Source organism: Vipera berus (assembly GCF_964194415.1).
Source record: "Vipera berus genome assembly, chromosome: W".
Taxonomy (NCBI): Eukaryota; Metazoa; Chordata; class Lepidosauria; order Squamata; family Viperidae; genus Vipera; species Vipera berus.
Window position 1 is genome coordinate 73,872,308 of NC_138210.1, and position 16,090 is coordinate 73,888,397.

The window sequence follows — 16,090 nt, forward strand, 5'->3', positions numbered from 1 at the left end:
TAATAATAATAATAATAATAATAATAATAATAATAATAATAATGATAATAATATAGAGAAAGTCATAGAAAATGATAAAGTTACACTGCTCTGGGACTTCGGAATTCAAACAGACAAGCACCTGCAACATAACACCCCAGACTTAACAATTGTCGATAAGAAAGACAAAAAAAGTCTGGATAGTGGACGTGGCAGTGCCTGGAGACAGCAGAATAGACGAGAAAGAACTGCAGAAGATAACAAAATGCAAAGACCCACAAATAGGAATAGAAATAGACTGTGGCAAAGGCAAGCAAGGGTGGCACCAATAGTAATAGGCGCCTTGGGTGCCATCCCAAAACAGCTGGAGCACCACTTGAACACCATCATTGGCATTGACATATTCGCCCTTAGTCAATTGCAAAAGGCGGCCTTACTAGGAACTGCTTCCATCCTGCGACGAAATCTGTAATACCATCAAACATCCACATCTGCCTATCCCGGGTCTTTGGTGAGGACTCGACAGGTAGACAAAGATGCCAAATCCAGTCTGAACATATAATAATAATCATAATCATAATCATCATAATAATAATCATAATAATAATAATGACGATGATGATGTTGGATGGGACCTTGGAGGTCATCTAGTCCAGGGCTTCTCAACCAGTTGTACAGGTACCACCCGTGGTACACTGGCACCTGGCAGGTGGTACCCAACCATCCTAGAAATGTGGTAGCCTGAGCAAGAGACGGCTGGAGCTGCAGGGCTGTCAGGGCTCAGCGGAAGCACCAGGATTAGCGCCAGGCTCCAGCTGGAGCTCGGCGCTGATTCTGGTCCTTCTGCTGGGCCCAGAAGCGCCGATCAGCTGGAAAGTTGCAGCATCTCCAGGGTCTTGTGATTTACACAAGACTAAGGGAAGTGTTGTAAGTCGAGGACTACCTGTACTTCATCACTTTTTTCCTTTTTTGGTCATGAAGGTTTTGACACCTTGCTAGGCAACTGGTGGTACTCGGATGTTGCCATATCCTAAAAGTGGTACAATGGGTGAAAAGGTTGAAAAGCCCTGATCTAGTCCAACCCCCTGCCTAGACCATTTCAGGCAAATGGCTGTCCAGTCTCTTCTTAGTATTCTTAAATTGGGCAGCCCCGAAACGGAGCAAACGAAGTTAAAATGGATCCAACGCTTGCAAAGATTCTAGTCCTCGTGAGCACTTGGCTTCAGTTCCAATCCCAGCGTAACCAGTGGCCCTTGCCCAGGCTAAACCCACCGAAAAGGCATACTGCTGTTTTGTTAAAAGAAAAGATCCTTTTATTTTCCTAAAGGAAAGGAACACACAGGAACCTTCGCCTGAATCTGCGCTCCCTCCCTTCCATGGTTATTTTATTATTATTTATTACATTTATTTTGCCATCTGTCTCGGCGACTCTTGGGAGTTCTCTCAGCTGCAATGCCGGCTAGAGAAGACTTGCTAACCGGGTTTACGTGGGTGCAAGGCTGGGCTTGAGCGAGGACCCACATCAACAGGGAACCCACGGTGCAAATTTTGGCACAAGGCCCATGCATATATCCTCAATCCTCTAATATAAATTAAAAACTAAATGCAAGGGTGTGTTTCGTTTCCTCAACTCTCTGCGGAGGCAGATAAACGGTACTGGGGTGATTAATCAGCTTTGCAAAACAATTCTGAATGGTAATTTAATGAGTCACCTTACTTATGCAAAGGATGCACGTCCCTGTAAAGGCAGAGCTGCTCAAGCTCGTCAGCTTTAAGAGGGGTGGACTTCAATTCCCAGAATTCCTCAGCCAACACAGCAATCTCAGCCACTTTAAGAGGGGTGGACTTCAACAACTCCCAGAATTCCCCAGCCAGCATGGAGGTCAGCAAACTCAGCAACTTGAAAATGGGGAAGACGTGAACTCCCAGAATTCCCCAGCCAATATGGAGGCCAGCAACCTCAGCCACTTTAAGATGGGGAAAGTTTAACTCCCAGAGTTCCCCAGCCAATATGGGGGTCCGCAACTTTAAGATGGGGGGGAAAAAGACTTCAACTCCCAGAATTCCCCAGCCAATATGGAGGCCAGCAACCACAGCAACTGTAAGAGGGGTGGACTTCAACTCCCACAATTCCTCAGCCAACATGGGCTCAGCAACTTTAAGACTGGTTGTGGGGGGGGGGAACTTTACCTCCCAGAACTCCCCAACCTGATCCCTGATGGAGGTCAGCAACCTCAGCAACTTTACGAGGGGTGGACGTCAGCTCCCAGAATTCCTTAGCCAGCCATGCTGGCTGGGAAATTCCTGGAGTTGGAAGTTTATCCTCAAAGTTGCCACAATTGAGGAACACTAATCTATGGAGAGGGATGCGGTGGCTCAGTGGGTTAGGACGCTGAGCTTGTCGATCAGAAGGTTGGCAGTTTGGCGGGTCGAATCCCGAGTGCCGCGTAACAGAGTGAGCACCTGTTACTGGTCCCAGCTTCTGCCAACCTAGCAGTTCGAAAGCACGTAAAAATGCAAGTAGAAAAATAGGGACCACTACGGTGGGAAGGTAACAGCGTTCCGTGCGCCTTTGGCATCTAGTCATGCCGGCCACATGACCACGGAGACGTCCTCGGACAAGCGCTGGCTCTTTGGCTTTGAAACGGAGATGAGCACCAGCCCCTAGAGTTGGAAACAACTAGCACGCATGTGCGGGGGAACCTTTACCTTTTACTAATCTATGGAGTCTCTACCCTGGATTTCTAAATTCTTCACACCCAAATCAACTTCAAGAATATACGCCCGCTGTCTTAACGCTACCCAGAACTCTTGGTGCAGTTTTGGGGTGCAACTTGATTGCGCCCTGAGGGTGCAAAGTCTCAATTCAGGCCTGGTCTCCCCACCCACCCCCACTTCTTGCAGCACCGCCAGCCTCCTTCTGCTTGCTCCTCATATCTTGCTGGCGATGTGCGCGCAGAGCGCATCCCGGACCTTCTCGGACCGCGCGGCGGGTTTAATGCGCGTATCGGGGCGCTGCAGGGGCTGTTCAAAGGTGGCGGCCAGCTGCCTGGCCTCAGCTTCCCACTTCTCCTCGTAGGCCTCCCCTTTCTCCTCACAGATGTTGTGCAGGACGCAACAGGCCGAGATGAGGCGGGGAAGGTTCTCCACCGCGCAATCGTTGCGCCCGGTCAGGCAGCGCCACCGGCCCTTCAGACGGCTGAAGGCTTCTTCCAAGGGCTCCTGGCATCGGCTCAGCGTGGCGTTGAAGGATTCCTTGACCTCATCCAGATCTTCCGTGTAGGGCACCATCAACCACGGAAGGAGAGGGTAGGCCGGCCCCCCAAGGATGACGCGAGGGACCGAGACGCCGTTGATCTCCACGGGAGCAGGAGGGAAGAGGGTGCCTTCCTGCCCTTTGGTGAACAAGGTGGACCTGTTGAAGATCTTGGCCTCGTGCGTCTTGCCGGGCCACCCCGCGCTCAGATGGGTGAACTTCCCTCGATGGTCCACCAAAGCTTGCAAGGCCATGGAGTAGTAGCCCTTGGTGTTGACGTACTCCGATGCCTGGTGAGGAGGACACAAGATGGGCATGTGCGTGGTGCCCACCACACCCAGACAGTTGGGGAAACCCCTCGCCTCAAAGCCCCCGATGCTGTCCGCCAGGCTGTTCCCCACGTTCACCGTGGAACGCATCAACACCCTCTGGATGGCCCCGCAGACCTCTAGCACCACCGAGCCGGCGGTGGACCTGCCTACGCCAAACTGGTTGCCTACGTCGCGGTAACAGACGGAGGTGGCCAGCTTCCAGATGGCGATGGCCACCCGCTTCTCCACGCTTAGCGGGATCCGCATCCGGGTCTTCTGGCGCTGCAAGGCCGGGGACAGCTGGGCGCAGAGGTCCAAGAAGGTGGCCTTGCGCATCCTGAAGTTCTGTAGCCACTTGCTATCGTCCCAGGTCTCCAGGACCGTCCGGTCCCACCACTCGGTGCTGCGCGGCCGAGCCCAGAAGCGTCTCTCGACCGAACGCAGGCGTCCCCCGCGCCTGAAGCCGGCACTGCAGGTCTGTCTGGATGGGAAGACCTCGTCCTCTTCGGCGTCCTCCTCTTCTTCCCCTTCCTCCTCCTCCTCCTCCTCTTCCTCGTCTTCCTTCTCCTCCTCCAGCTCGTCTACTCCGTCCTCCTCTCCTCCTCGCCGCTGTAGGGAGTGCAGGAAGGCCCACCGGCGGCGGGAGGCGGCAGCCGAAGAGGCTTCCCCACGGGCTCGTAAGTACTCCATCATCAGCGTGCCGGATTGCACCACGTACAAAAGGGCAGCGTCCATGCTGGAGATCGAGAGAAGAGAAACAGCGCTTTAAAAAACGGTCCTCGGCTCCTGGACCTTCTAGGACCGTCCCTGGCTTTCGTAGGAAGACACACACACCCCTCCCCTCCCCAGATTAAAATTTTTCTTTAATACGAACAAAAGAGGTAGGAGCGAGTATTTCTCCTAAAGGGAGAAATGGAGAAAAACAAAGGCAGAACGCAGCCCCAGTCCTTCGGCTAGAGAAAACCAGCCTCGGGCGAAAAGGCCCATCGTTAGGAGATTTTGAATGGCTATTTAGAAAGACTGGGCCAATCTCTTCATAAAAAAAAAAAACCAACTTCAGCCCCCCCACAGCTGATGGGCTTAAGAATTTACATTTCCCTCCCCAAAATTCTAAGGACAGGACATGACCTTTAGGATATAATAGGTAAAGGTAAAGGTTCCCCCACACATGCGTGCTATTCATTTCTGACTCTAGGGGCCGGTGCTCAACTCCGTTTCAAAGCCGAAGAGCCAGCGTTTGTCCGAGAACGTCTCCGTAGTCATGTGGCCGGCATGACTAGATGCCAAAGGCACACGGAACGCTGTTACCTTCCCACCGGAGTGGTCCCTATTTTTCTACTTGCATTTTTTACGTGCTTTCGAACTGCTAGGTTGGCAGAAGCTGGGACGAGTAACAGGCGCTCACTCTGTTACGCGGCACTCGGGATTCGACCCGCCAAACTGCCGACCTTCTGATCGACAAGCTCAGCGTCCTAACCCACTGAGCCACCGCGTCCCTTTCGGATATAATAGGATGAGCCCAATACCATTGACTTGTGTGAGCATCCCAATCAGAAGGTGTAAAAAAAACCCTAACCCACTCTCAACTCCATTTGGTCAGCGGTCCCAGAACTGCCTGCTGTTGTTGGTTCTGCTCATCATGACACCTTCTTTCCCAAGCAGCTAGCCTCCATTTTATTTCCAGTGTTTTACTCCCGGCATGGACCCGGGCCTGATTTTTCTTTCAACATTTTCGCCGAGGTCTTTTTCAACCGCTCCACCTAGGCTGCAGAGGGGGAGTTATTTTATCTTCTGATTTATTTATTTTATTTTTTTTAATTATGTATATCCCATCTTTATTACTTGTATCCACCGCTCAAGGCGGCGAACGTAATTAACAGTCCTTCCTCTTCCTATCTAACCCACCACAACAACCCTGTGAGGTGGGTAGGGCTGAGAGGGAGGGACAAGAGCAAAGTCACTCAACCGGCTTTCGTGGCTAAAGCGAGACTAGAATTCATCGTCTCCTGGTAACTGGCTCAAGGTCACCCAACTGGCTTCCTTGCCTAAGGCAGGACTAGAACTCACCGTCTCCTGGTGATTGGCTCAAGGTCGCCCTCCTAGTTTTCATGCCTAGGACGGAACTAGAACTCACCGTCTCCTTGTGATTGGCTCAAAGTCACCCTCATAGTTTTCATGCCTAGGACGCAACTAGAACTCACCATCTCCTGGTGATTGGCTCAAAGTCACCCTCCTAGTTTTCATGCCTAGGGCGGAACTAGAACTCACCGTCTCCTGGTGATTGGCTCAAGGTCGCCCTCCTAGTTTTCATGCCTAGGACGGAACTAGAACTCACCGTCTCCTTGTGATTGGCTCAAAGTCACCCTCCTAGTTTTCATGCCTAGGACGGAACTAGAACTCACCGTCTCCTTGTGATTGGCCAAAGTCACCCTCCTAGTTTTCATGCCTAGGGCGGAACTAGAACTCACCGTCTCCTGGTGATTGGCTCAAGGTCGCCCTCCTAGTTTTCATGCCTAGGGCGGAACTAGAACTCACCGCCTCCTGGTGATTGGCCAAAGTCACCCTCCTAGTTTTCATGCCTAGGACGGAACTAGAACTCACTGTCTCCTGGTGATTGGCCCAAAGTCACCCTCCTAGTTTTCATGCCTAGGATGGAACTAGAACTCACCGTCTCCTTGTGATTGGCTCAAAGTCACCCTCCTAGTTTTCATGCCTAGGGCGGAACTAGAACTCACCGTCTCCTGGTGATTGGCTCAAGGTCGCCCTCCTAGTTTTCATGCCTAGGGCGGAACTAGAACTCACCGTCTCCTGGTGATTGGCCAAAGTCACCCTCCTAGTTTTCATGCCTAGGACGGAACTAGAACTCACTGTCTCCTGGTGACTGGCCCAAAGTCACCCTCCTAGTTTTCATGCCTAGGATGGAACTAGAACTCACAGTCTCCTAGTGATTGGCTCAAAGTCACCCTCATAGTTTTCATGCCTAGGACGCAACTAGAACTCACCATCTCCTTGTGATTGGCTCAAAGTCACCCTCCTAGTTTTCATGCCTAGGGCGGAACTAGAACTCACCGTCTCCTGGTGATTGGCTCAAGGTCGCCCTCCTAGTTTTCATGCCTAGGGCGGAACTAGAACTCACCGTCTCCTGGTGATTGGCTCAAGGTCGCCCTCCTAGTTTTCATGCCTAGGGCGGAACTAGAGCTCACCGTCTCCTGGTGATTGGCCCAAAGTCACCCTCCTAGTTTTCAAGCCTAGGGCGGAACTAGAACTCACCGTCTCCTGGTGATTGCCCAAAGTCACCCTCCTAGTTTTCAAGCCTAGGGCGGAACTAGAACTCATCGCCTCCTGGTGATTCGCTCAAGGTCGCCCAACTGGCTTTCCTGTCTAGGGCAGAACTAGAACTCATCGTCTCCTGGTGATTTGCTCAAGGTCGCCCAACTGGCTTTCCTGTCTAGGGCAGAACTAGAACTCACCATCTCCTGGTGACTGGCCGAAAGTCACCCACCTAGTTTACATGCCTAAGGCAGGACTAGAATTTACCATCTCCTGGTGATTGGCCCCAGCCAGCTTTTGTGCTTCAGGTGGGACTAGAACTCCCCATCGCCCAGTTTCTAACCTGGTGTGAATTAACCACTAGATCAGACCGGCTCCCAAATACTAATCCACCGCCGCCATCTCCTCCTTGCATTTTTTTTCATTCCTCAGTGTTCTGCCAAGGTTGCAAACGTAGCCAGCATAATACAAACCTTTTGGGGGTTGCCACCGCCGCGTGGATGGATGTTCCAGGACCTGGGAGAAAAAAGGAGAGAAGCGGAATAAAATAAAATAAAATAAATCTGAATTATTTCGCATAGAGGAGGAGAAAAAAAACCAAAACAAAAGCAACAGAGTCGAGCCTGGGAATTCAAGGGTTAACCCGACCCGGGAAAGGGAGGGGTCCGAAAAGCTGGAGCGAGGCGGAAAGACTCCGCCCACTTCTCCTAAGCGACGGGCCTGGGCCCGCCCACCCGGAGAACCTCTCCTTTTGTTCCCTGAACTGGCCCGAGCGAGGAAAGGCCGGGAAATGCAAATGAGCAGCGACGCCATTGGCTGGGCGGCGTCTCCGCCTCCTTTTCGACGGCGGGGAGGGGGCAATGAATGGCGGTGAAGCCACAGCCTAGTTGCGGTTCAATGGTGTGATGGTCAGCCCTTTGGACTCTGAATTTAGCGAACCGAGTTCGAATCCCCGTGGGACCTTGTATTATTATTATTATTATTATTATTATTATTATTATTATTATTATTATTATTATTATTATTATTATTATTATTAATAATAATAATAATTAATTATTAATTATTATTTGCGACACAAAATTCTTTATTATGGCCAGATCTCCTTTTTACGGCAAGGGTGTTTTTTAAATGTATGCAAAGATTACAACAATCATTTGCAGAAACCAGAAACTGCATGAAGATTTAGACTGAGGAACAGCATGGATAACCTACCTGCATGTGGATATTCAGAAGGGACACTGGGCAGACATTAAAAGGGCTCTCTGCAAACTTTGATCTTAACGGATATTTTTAAGTTGCCTTTTTACAAGTAATAGCCGTTTTTTTCCAAGCCCGGGTGACTTGAAGCTGGGTGGACTTCAACTCCCAGAATTCCCTAGCTATCCCTCTTGGTTGGGGAACTCTGGGAGTTGAAGTCCACCCACCTTCAAGTTGCCCTGGTTGAAAAACAATGGTTTGCAGCAGTGTCTCTCAACCCTGGCAGCTTTTAAGAGGGTTGGACTTCATCTCCCAGAATTCCCTAGCTAGCCCTCTTGGCTGGGGAACTCTGGGAGTTGAAGTCCACCCACCTTCAAGTTGCCCTGGTTGAAAAACAATGGTTTACAGCAGTGTCTCTCAACCCTGGCAGCTTTTAAGAGGGTTGGACTTCATCTCCCAGAATTCCCTAGCTAGCCCTCTTGGCTGGGGAACTCTGGGAGTTGAAGTCCACCCACCTTCAAGTTGCCCTGGTTGAAAAACAATGGTTTACAGCAGTGTCTCTCAACCCTGGCAGCTTTGAAGAGGGTTGGACTTCATCTCCCAGAATTCCCTAGCTAGCCCTCTTGGCTGGGGATTTCTGGGAGTTGAAGTCCACCCATCTTCAAGCTGCCAAGGTTGAAAAACCATTTTTGGTGGTGTTTTTTTTACAGATTTAATTATTCTACAATTTCCAAAGCAAGCCAGCTCTGGAGCAATGCCCGCCCACCTCTTTGGGCAGATTCTGCCTTTCTTCCTAGCTGATGAGTCATGCCTTTTCTCCCCTCGGGAAAGGTGGCCACCAGGAGATCACGGCATGCTTCACGAGCCACCCAGCGGCGAGAGGGCGGCACGCTCACAAGAGCAGGTGGACCTGGAGGAAATTCCAGGGAAAGACGGGAATGTTTTCACATGGCAACCGGGGTGAGTGTCTCATTCTCACAGGCAAGAAGAGTTGGGCTGGATCTGATGGGATCCCAGCCATTTGGCCTGGAGCAGGATCCAGGATCCCTTTGAAAGCCTAAAGCAAGAGTCTTCAAACTTGGCCCTTTGATGACTTGTGGACTTCAACTCCCAGAATTCCTCAGCCAGGCAGGAATTCTGGCAGTTGAAGTCCCCAAGTCATAAAAGGTTCATAGTTCCCTCACGCTGGCTGAGGAATTCTGGGAGTTGAAGTCCACAAGTCATCAAAGGGCCACGTTTGAAGACCCCTGGTCTAAAAGCTTCATTTTTGTGTTTTACAGATAGTCCTCGACTTACAACTGTTTCTTTAGCCACCCTTCGAAGTTGTAACGGCACTGAAAAAGCAACTTTTGACCAGTCCTCGCACTTACGACCAGTGCAGCATTCCCTCACCCCCATGGTCACGTGTTCAAAATTCAAGCCCTTGGCAATCCGGGTCATGTGACCTTCCCAGCCGGCTTCTGACAAGCACAGTCAAGGAGGACTCTGGATTTGCTTAATGACCGTGACAACGGCAGTGATTCATTTAACAACCGTGGCAAAAAAAAAAATAGGGTCATAAAATGAGGTGGGACTCATTTAACCAATGCCTTGCTTAAGCAATAGGAATTCTGCTCATAATCGTGATCCAGGATTCCCTGTATTTTGAAAATGGATCCACCCCCACCCCACCCCCTCTCCTCCTCCGATGTGACTTTTCCAGATATGGCTGATCAATCCTGGAATTCCTGCAAGAGAGGTGGGCTGGCCAACAAACGGGACCCTCCCCTTAAAGCTTAGTTCAGCCTATCAGACGGCTGAGGGATGCGGGTTCGAGAATTCCCATTCAGGATGTCCAGCCACACAACTGGAGACCACCAGTTTGAGGAAGACCCCCTTAGATTCATTCTGTATCCAAGTCTAAATTAGAATAAAACAGCCGTAAATTCCTGAAGAAAATGTGAGAATGTGGGTTGGTTTTTTTTCTTGGCCGTTGTTAGAACGGATTGCATTTTTATCAGCGACGATTCAAAAACAAAATCTGCTTTCCTTCCGCAAAAACACAACAGTTAATATATATTTTTTTGGTAAATTTTTGATTAATTCCCCCCACCCCATACAATTCAGTACTATTTATTCCACAAAACGTGTTGTCTGAGTTTATCATTCACTAATACAAATTTGATTCCTAATCCTTTATTCTTTTCTCCAGCGATTGATAAAATAAGTGCCAAGTTTGAAAGTATTCTGTTTCTGCTTTTTCTTTCAACCCTGTAAACCGCCCTGAGTCCTTCAGGAATGGGCGGTATATAAATGTAATAAAATAAATAAATAAATAAATAGTGAGTCTGTTCATTTCCGCACATTCTAGTCTTTTTTTTTTAATTATTTCTTCCTCCGATGATATTTCTTCATTTTTTCCAATATTGTGCGACGTTGACAATGTCAACTTCTTATAAAGAAAATTTACGGTGCATGTTTTATAGGTGGCACTTGCCACCAGCAAGGTTAGCAAAAATGTTTTAAAAAAATATGTCAGATAGATGTTGGAAATGTAAACATAAGTCAGGTATTTATCATCGTGTATGGTGGACGTGAGTTAAAGTAAAGGGGTACTAGACAAAAATACATGCCTGGCTAGAAAAGATGTTGGGAAAGCATGTAGATTTTAAACCTGAACTTTTTTTTTACTAGGTATAATGCCAGAAATTAAGATTGCCGGAAGAAATATCAACCAGTCTAAGATATGCAGATGATACCACTCTAATGGCAGAAAGTGAAGAAGAACTAAAGAGCCTCTATTCTATTCTATTCTATTCTATTCTATTCTATTCTATTCTATTCTATTCTATTCTATTCTATTCTATTCTATTCTATTCTATTCTATTCTATTCTATTCTATTCTATTATTTCTAATTCTATTCTATTCTATTCCTTATTTATAATTCTATTCTATTCTATTCTATTCTATTCTATTCTATTCTATTCTATTCTATTCTATTCTATTCTATTCTATTCTATTCTATTCTTCCTTATTTATAATTCTATTCTATTCTATTCTATTCTATTCTATTCTATTCTATTCTATTCTATTCTATTCTATTCTATTCTATTCTATTCTATTCTATTCTATTCTATTCTATTCTATTCTATTCTATTCTATTCTATTCTATTCTATTCTTCCTTATTTCTATTTCTATTCTATTCTATTCTATTCTATTCTATTCTATTCTATTCTATTCTATTCTATTCTATTCTATTCTATTCTATTCTATTCTATTCTATTCTATTCTATTCTATTCTATTCTATTCCTTATTTCTAATCCTTATTTCTAATTCTATTCTATTCTATTCTATTCTATTCTATTCTATTCTATTCTATTCTATTCTATTCTATTCTATTCTATTCTATTCTATTCTATTCTATTCTATTCTATTCCTTATTTATAATTCTATTCTATTCTATTCTATTCTATTCTATTCTATTCTATTCTATTCTATTCTATTCTATTCTATTCTATTCTATTCTATTCTATTCTATTCTATTCTATTCTATTCTATTCTATTCTATTCTAGTTGGGGAACTCTGGGAGTGGCCACAACTCTTAAAGTGGCCAAGGTTGAGAAAGACACCTCTTCTTGTGAGGCACATTATACAATCCTAACATGCTTCCTTCAGGCCAGCGCAGGTTTGCTGCAACCCAGCAAGTGTCACAACCGTGCTCAGCTCACCCAGCTGCCTGTAACGGTGAGACAATTGCACAACCTGTGTTGTCGCAAGGACCTCTCTTGATAAGTGAGCGTGGGATCACTTCTGGCCTCGCAACCCATTTGCATCAGGAATTTATCTATCACCGCCTCCTCTGCAAGACTTGTGCTGTTTTTTACCTCCCAGGGTTGGAGAAGCACCCCATGCTAGCTCTTCCTTCACAGGAAGTCCTCGACTTATGACCGTTCAATTGACGACCGTTTGAAGATACATCAGTCTTGGAAAAAAGTGACTGGTCCTCACACCTACGGCCGTCGCAGCATCCCCAGAATGCCGTCATCAAAACTCAGCGGCCTGTGTTTACGACGGTCGTCAACCTCCCAGGCTTACGTGATCGCCCTTTGCGACCTTCCCGGACGGCTTCCGACAATGGGGATTTGCTTAATGGGCTGTAGGATTCAGTTAATGACAACAGCGATCCACTTAATGACCATGGCAAAAAAGGTCATAAATCACTTAAGAACTGCCCTGCTTAGCGACAGAAATTCAACCTTCCCGGCCAGCTGAACAAAGTCAGTGGAAGGAGACAGTTTGTGATTTGCTTAGTGTCCAAGGCAAAAACAGCCATAAAATTGTGCTCCTAGGTCAAGGACACCCGATACAGAATGTTTTTTCACCTAATTGCACTTCAGGCTGGTGTGCCATTAAAAGAAAACACACTTAACCCTTAAATAGCCATTAAATCAGGTATGATTCTTTTAAGTGCCTCGCTTAGCAATAAAAACTTTTTTGCCCTGCCGTTGTAAGTTTGAACGGCCGCTAAACCAACTGTCATATGTCAAGGACTGTCTGGACAGAATCTTCTTCGCCCTAATTGCATTTCAGGTTGGTACGCCATTTGCTTAACGACCGTGGCGAAAACAGTCATTAAAAACAGCTGCAACCCATTTAATAACCAATACGCTTAGAAATGGAAACTTTTTCCCAGGCTGCCCTGCCTTCGAACAGTCACTAAATGCATTTTCGTAAGTCGAGGACTCCCTCTATGACCATTCTCGGTAGGTGTCCTTCTGTCTCTCACTTGAAAATCTCCTGGGTATCCCCATTAATTTCTCCCCCTCTGCACTTAAACGTGAGCCAGTTGTGTGCGGCGGCAGCCAAAAAAAGCTAATATAATCCTTGGCTGTAGAAACAGAGGCACGGAATCAAAATCACGGCAAATATTAATCCCGCTCTATAAAGCCTTTAGTAAGGCCACACCTGGAATCTCGCATCCAGCTTGGGCCACCCCGTTACAAAAGAGATGTTGAAACTTTGGGAAAAGTTGGAAGAAGAGCAACTAAGATGATTAAACATATGAAGAAAAGGTTGCAGGATTTGGGAATGGCCAGTCCAGAGAAAAGAAGGAATTTTTTTTGGGGGGGGAAACAGTATTTGAGGGGCTGCCCCAAAGAAGAGGGGAGTCAACTTATTTTCAACTTATTTTCTTTCTGTTGAAATAAAAATCTTCATCAGGGTCCAGTCCAAGCCGGGAATAATCAAAATGGAGGCTGCTTTAGAAAGAAGGTTGCAGTTTATTGAAGAGGAGAGTCAGACAGAAAGATGGCTCTGGGGGAAAAAATGACCACATGTAGCAGGGAGTGGTGGGTTTTTATACTTCCTTGGGCTTTTCTTTGGAGTTGTTCCTGTGGTATGGACTTTTGACCTGAGTCTTGAGTGTGACTTTCTGGCATTCTGATGGTGGTGGGTTAATCCTATTGTGTCCCAAAGGTCATATCCTGCTTCCCTGGGGCTGTGGCTGATGACTCTGTCCTGTGTTGGATTTTTTTGGCGTGAGGGATTGTTGATTCTAGGGATCTTTGTCTTTCTAATCCCACCAGCTTCCTGGCTCCAATCTTTCTGACAAGATGATAACACCTGCATTTCTGCAGACCCGGTTTCTGTTTGGGGCAAAGAGACTGAGGGGTAGGGGGGTGGGTGGGGGGTAGTTGGTTTCTGCCTTTAAGATTCTTTGGGGAAATATAATATTCTGCCTTTTTAATATTCCCCAAAATATTTCTTTCTCTGGATTCTTCCCACAGCACCAGAAGGCAGGACAAGTAACAATGGATGGAAACTCATCAAGGAGAGAAGCAACCTGGAATTAAGGAGAAACTTCCTGACAGTGAGGACTATTAACCCGTGGAACAGCTTGCCACCAGAAATCGTGGGCACTTCATCACTGGAGGTTTTTAAGAAAAGACTGGGATGATTTGTCTGGAATGGTCTAGGTCTTCTAGGATCTCCTGCTTGAGCACGGGCATTGTAAGATATGATTACATATTTGTCTGAAATGGTCTAAGGTCTCCTGCTTGTGCAGGAGGTTGGAATAATAACAACAACAACAACAACAGCAACAACAACAATAAAATAAAATAAAATAAAATAAAATAAAATAAAATAAAATAAAATAAAATAAAATAAAATAATAAATAAAATAAAATAAAATAATAAAATAAAATAAAATAAAATAAAATAAAATAAAATAAATAATAAAATAAAATAAAATAAAATAAAATAATAAAATAAAATAAAATAAAATAAAATAAAATAATAAAATAAAATAAAATAAAATAAAATAAAATAAAATAAAATAATAAAAATAATAAAAATAAAAATAAAAATAAAAATAAATAAAGTTGGAAGGGACCTTGGAGGTCTTCAAGTCCAACGCCCTGCTCAAGCAGGAGACCCCTAGACCAGGGGTCCTCAAACTTGGCCCTTTTAAAACTTGTGGGCTTCAACTCCCAGAATTCCTCAGTCGGCCATTTTGTTGAAACCGCGGGCTTGGATCCAGACCCAGGGGTCTTCAAACTTGGCCCTTTGATGACTTGTGGACTCCTCAGCCAGTGCGAGGGAACCAGAATTCCTCAGCAAGCGTGAGGGAACGATGACCCTTTTATGACTTGCCTGGCTGAGGAATTCTGGGAGTTGAAGCCCACAAGTCATCAAAAGGGCCAAGTTTGAAGACCCCAGCTTGTGGACTTCAACTCCCAGAATTCCTCAGACAGGCAGGCTGGCTGAGGAATTCTGAGAGTTGAAGTCCACAAGTCATCAAAGGGTCAAGTTTGAAGACCCCTGGTCTAGGGTCTCCTGCTTGAGCAAGGGGTTGGACTAGGTGACCTTCAAGGTCCCTTCCAGCTCTCTTCTGATTGAGATACACACACACACACACACACACCCTGCACGCCAATTGGCACAGAATGCCCAATTTTAATTCCAGGTCTTGTTTTCGAGGAGGTCCCAGGCTTGGCCCGGGCTATCCAGATCCTGCCCTCAGGCTCAGGGTAGGCGTGACTGCCATTTACTGCCTGAGCATCCAGCCCTTGAAGCCACTGGTACACCCGGGAGATGCTTCTGAGGTAAAATATGCCAGCCATTCTGAGCAGCTCCCAAATGGAAGGAGAACTGAGTCACAGGAGTCAGCCTGGAGAGAATTTAACCCCGTCCTCACCACCATTTCCTGTCCTGTCCCCAAGAAACTCTGCTGGCTTGACCAGTTGGACAACGACTACGACGACGGACGATGGGCTGAGGGAAGGGACCAGCCTTGTGTCCAAGATGCTATCAATTTATGACAAAAAAAATGGGGGAAACCGGGGTTTCCGTTGTAAAGCAAGGAGGTGGTTGAGTTGTGCCCGGTTTTGTGAGCTTTCCCCCCCACTTTTTTTTTGGCCTTGGCTCTTTGGCCAATCCCTGCAGTCGTTAAGCGGATCCAGCTTCCCCCGTTGTCGGATTATCACAAACGGTGGTCCCCGGACCACAGGATGCTGCAAACCAGGATAGATCGAGGCCGGTTGCCGAACACCCAGATTTTGACCCCCTGATTGCCGCAGCGGTGGTAAGTGTGAGGACTGGTCTATAAGTCGCCTTTTTCGTTGACGTTGTACCTTCAAATGGCCGCTAAGCGAGGGATTCCAAGTCGAGGACGGCCTGCCCAAAGGGGGTGCAGAGCAACAGAAAAGGGAAACCTAAGGAGGATCTTCCCAAGAGTGAGGACAATTAACCAGTGGAACGGCTTGCCACTAGAGGTGGATGCTCCAATGCTGGAGGTTTTTAAGAAGAGACTGGACAGCCACTTATCTGAAATGGGATAGGTTCTCCTGCTTGAGCAGGGGGCTGGACTAGAAGACCTCCAAGGTCCCTTCCAATTCTATTCTATTCTATTCTATTCTATTCTATTCTATTCTATTCTATTCTATTCTATTCTATTCTATTCTATTCTATTCTATTCTATTCTATTCTATTCTATTCTATTCTAATTTTTATTCTATTCCATATTTTATATTCTGTTCTGTTCTGTTCTGTTCCATTCCATCCTTTCTATTCTATTCTTATTCTGTTCTG

The 16,090-nt window shown here is 46.5% G+C and overlaps 1 long non-coding RNA gene across 1 annotated transcript; it reads left to right on the forward strand.

Annotated features, from left to right (window-relative positions):
- The first annotated feature begins 7,672 nt into the window (after nucleotides 1-7,672).
- Nucleotides 7,673-9,518, forward strand: LOC308676062. Its single transcript, XR_014028257.1, has 3 exons — nucleotides 7,673-7,724; nucleotides 8,848-8,976; nucleotides 9,297-9,518. It is a non-coding gene; the product is annotated as an uncharacterized lncRNA (long non-coding RNA).
- The last annotated feature ends 6,572 nt before the right edge of the window (nucleotides 9,519-16,090 follow it).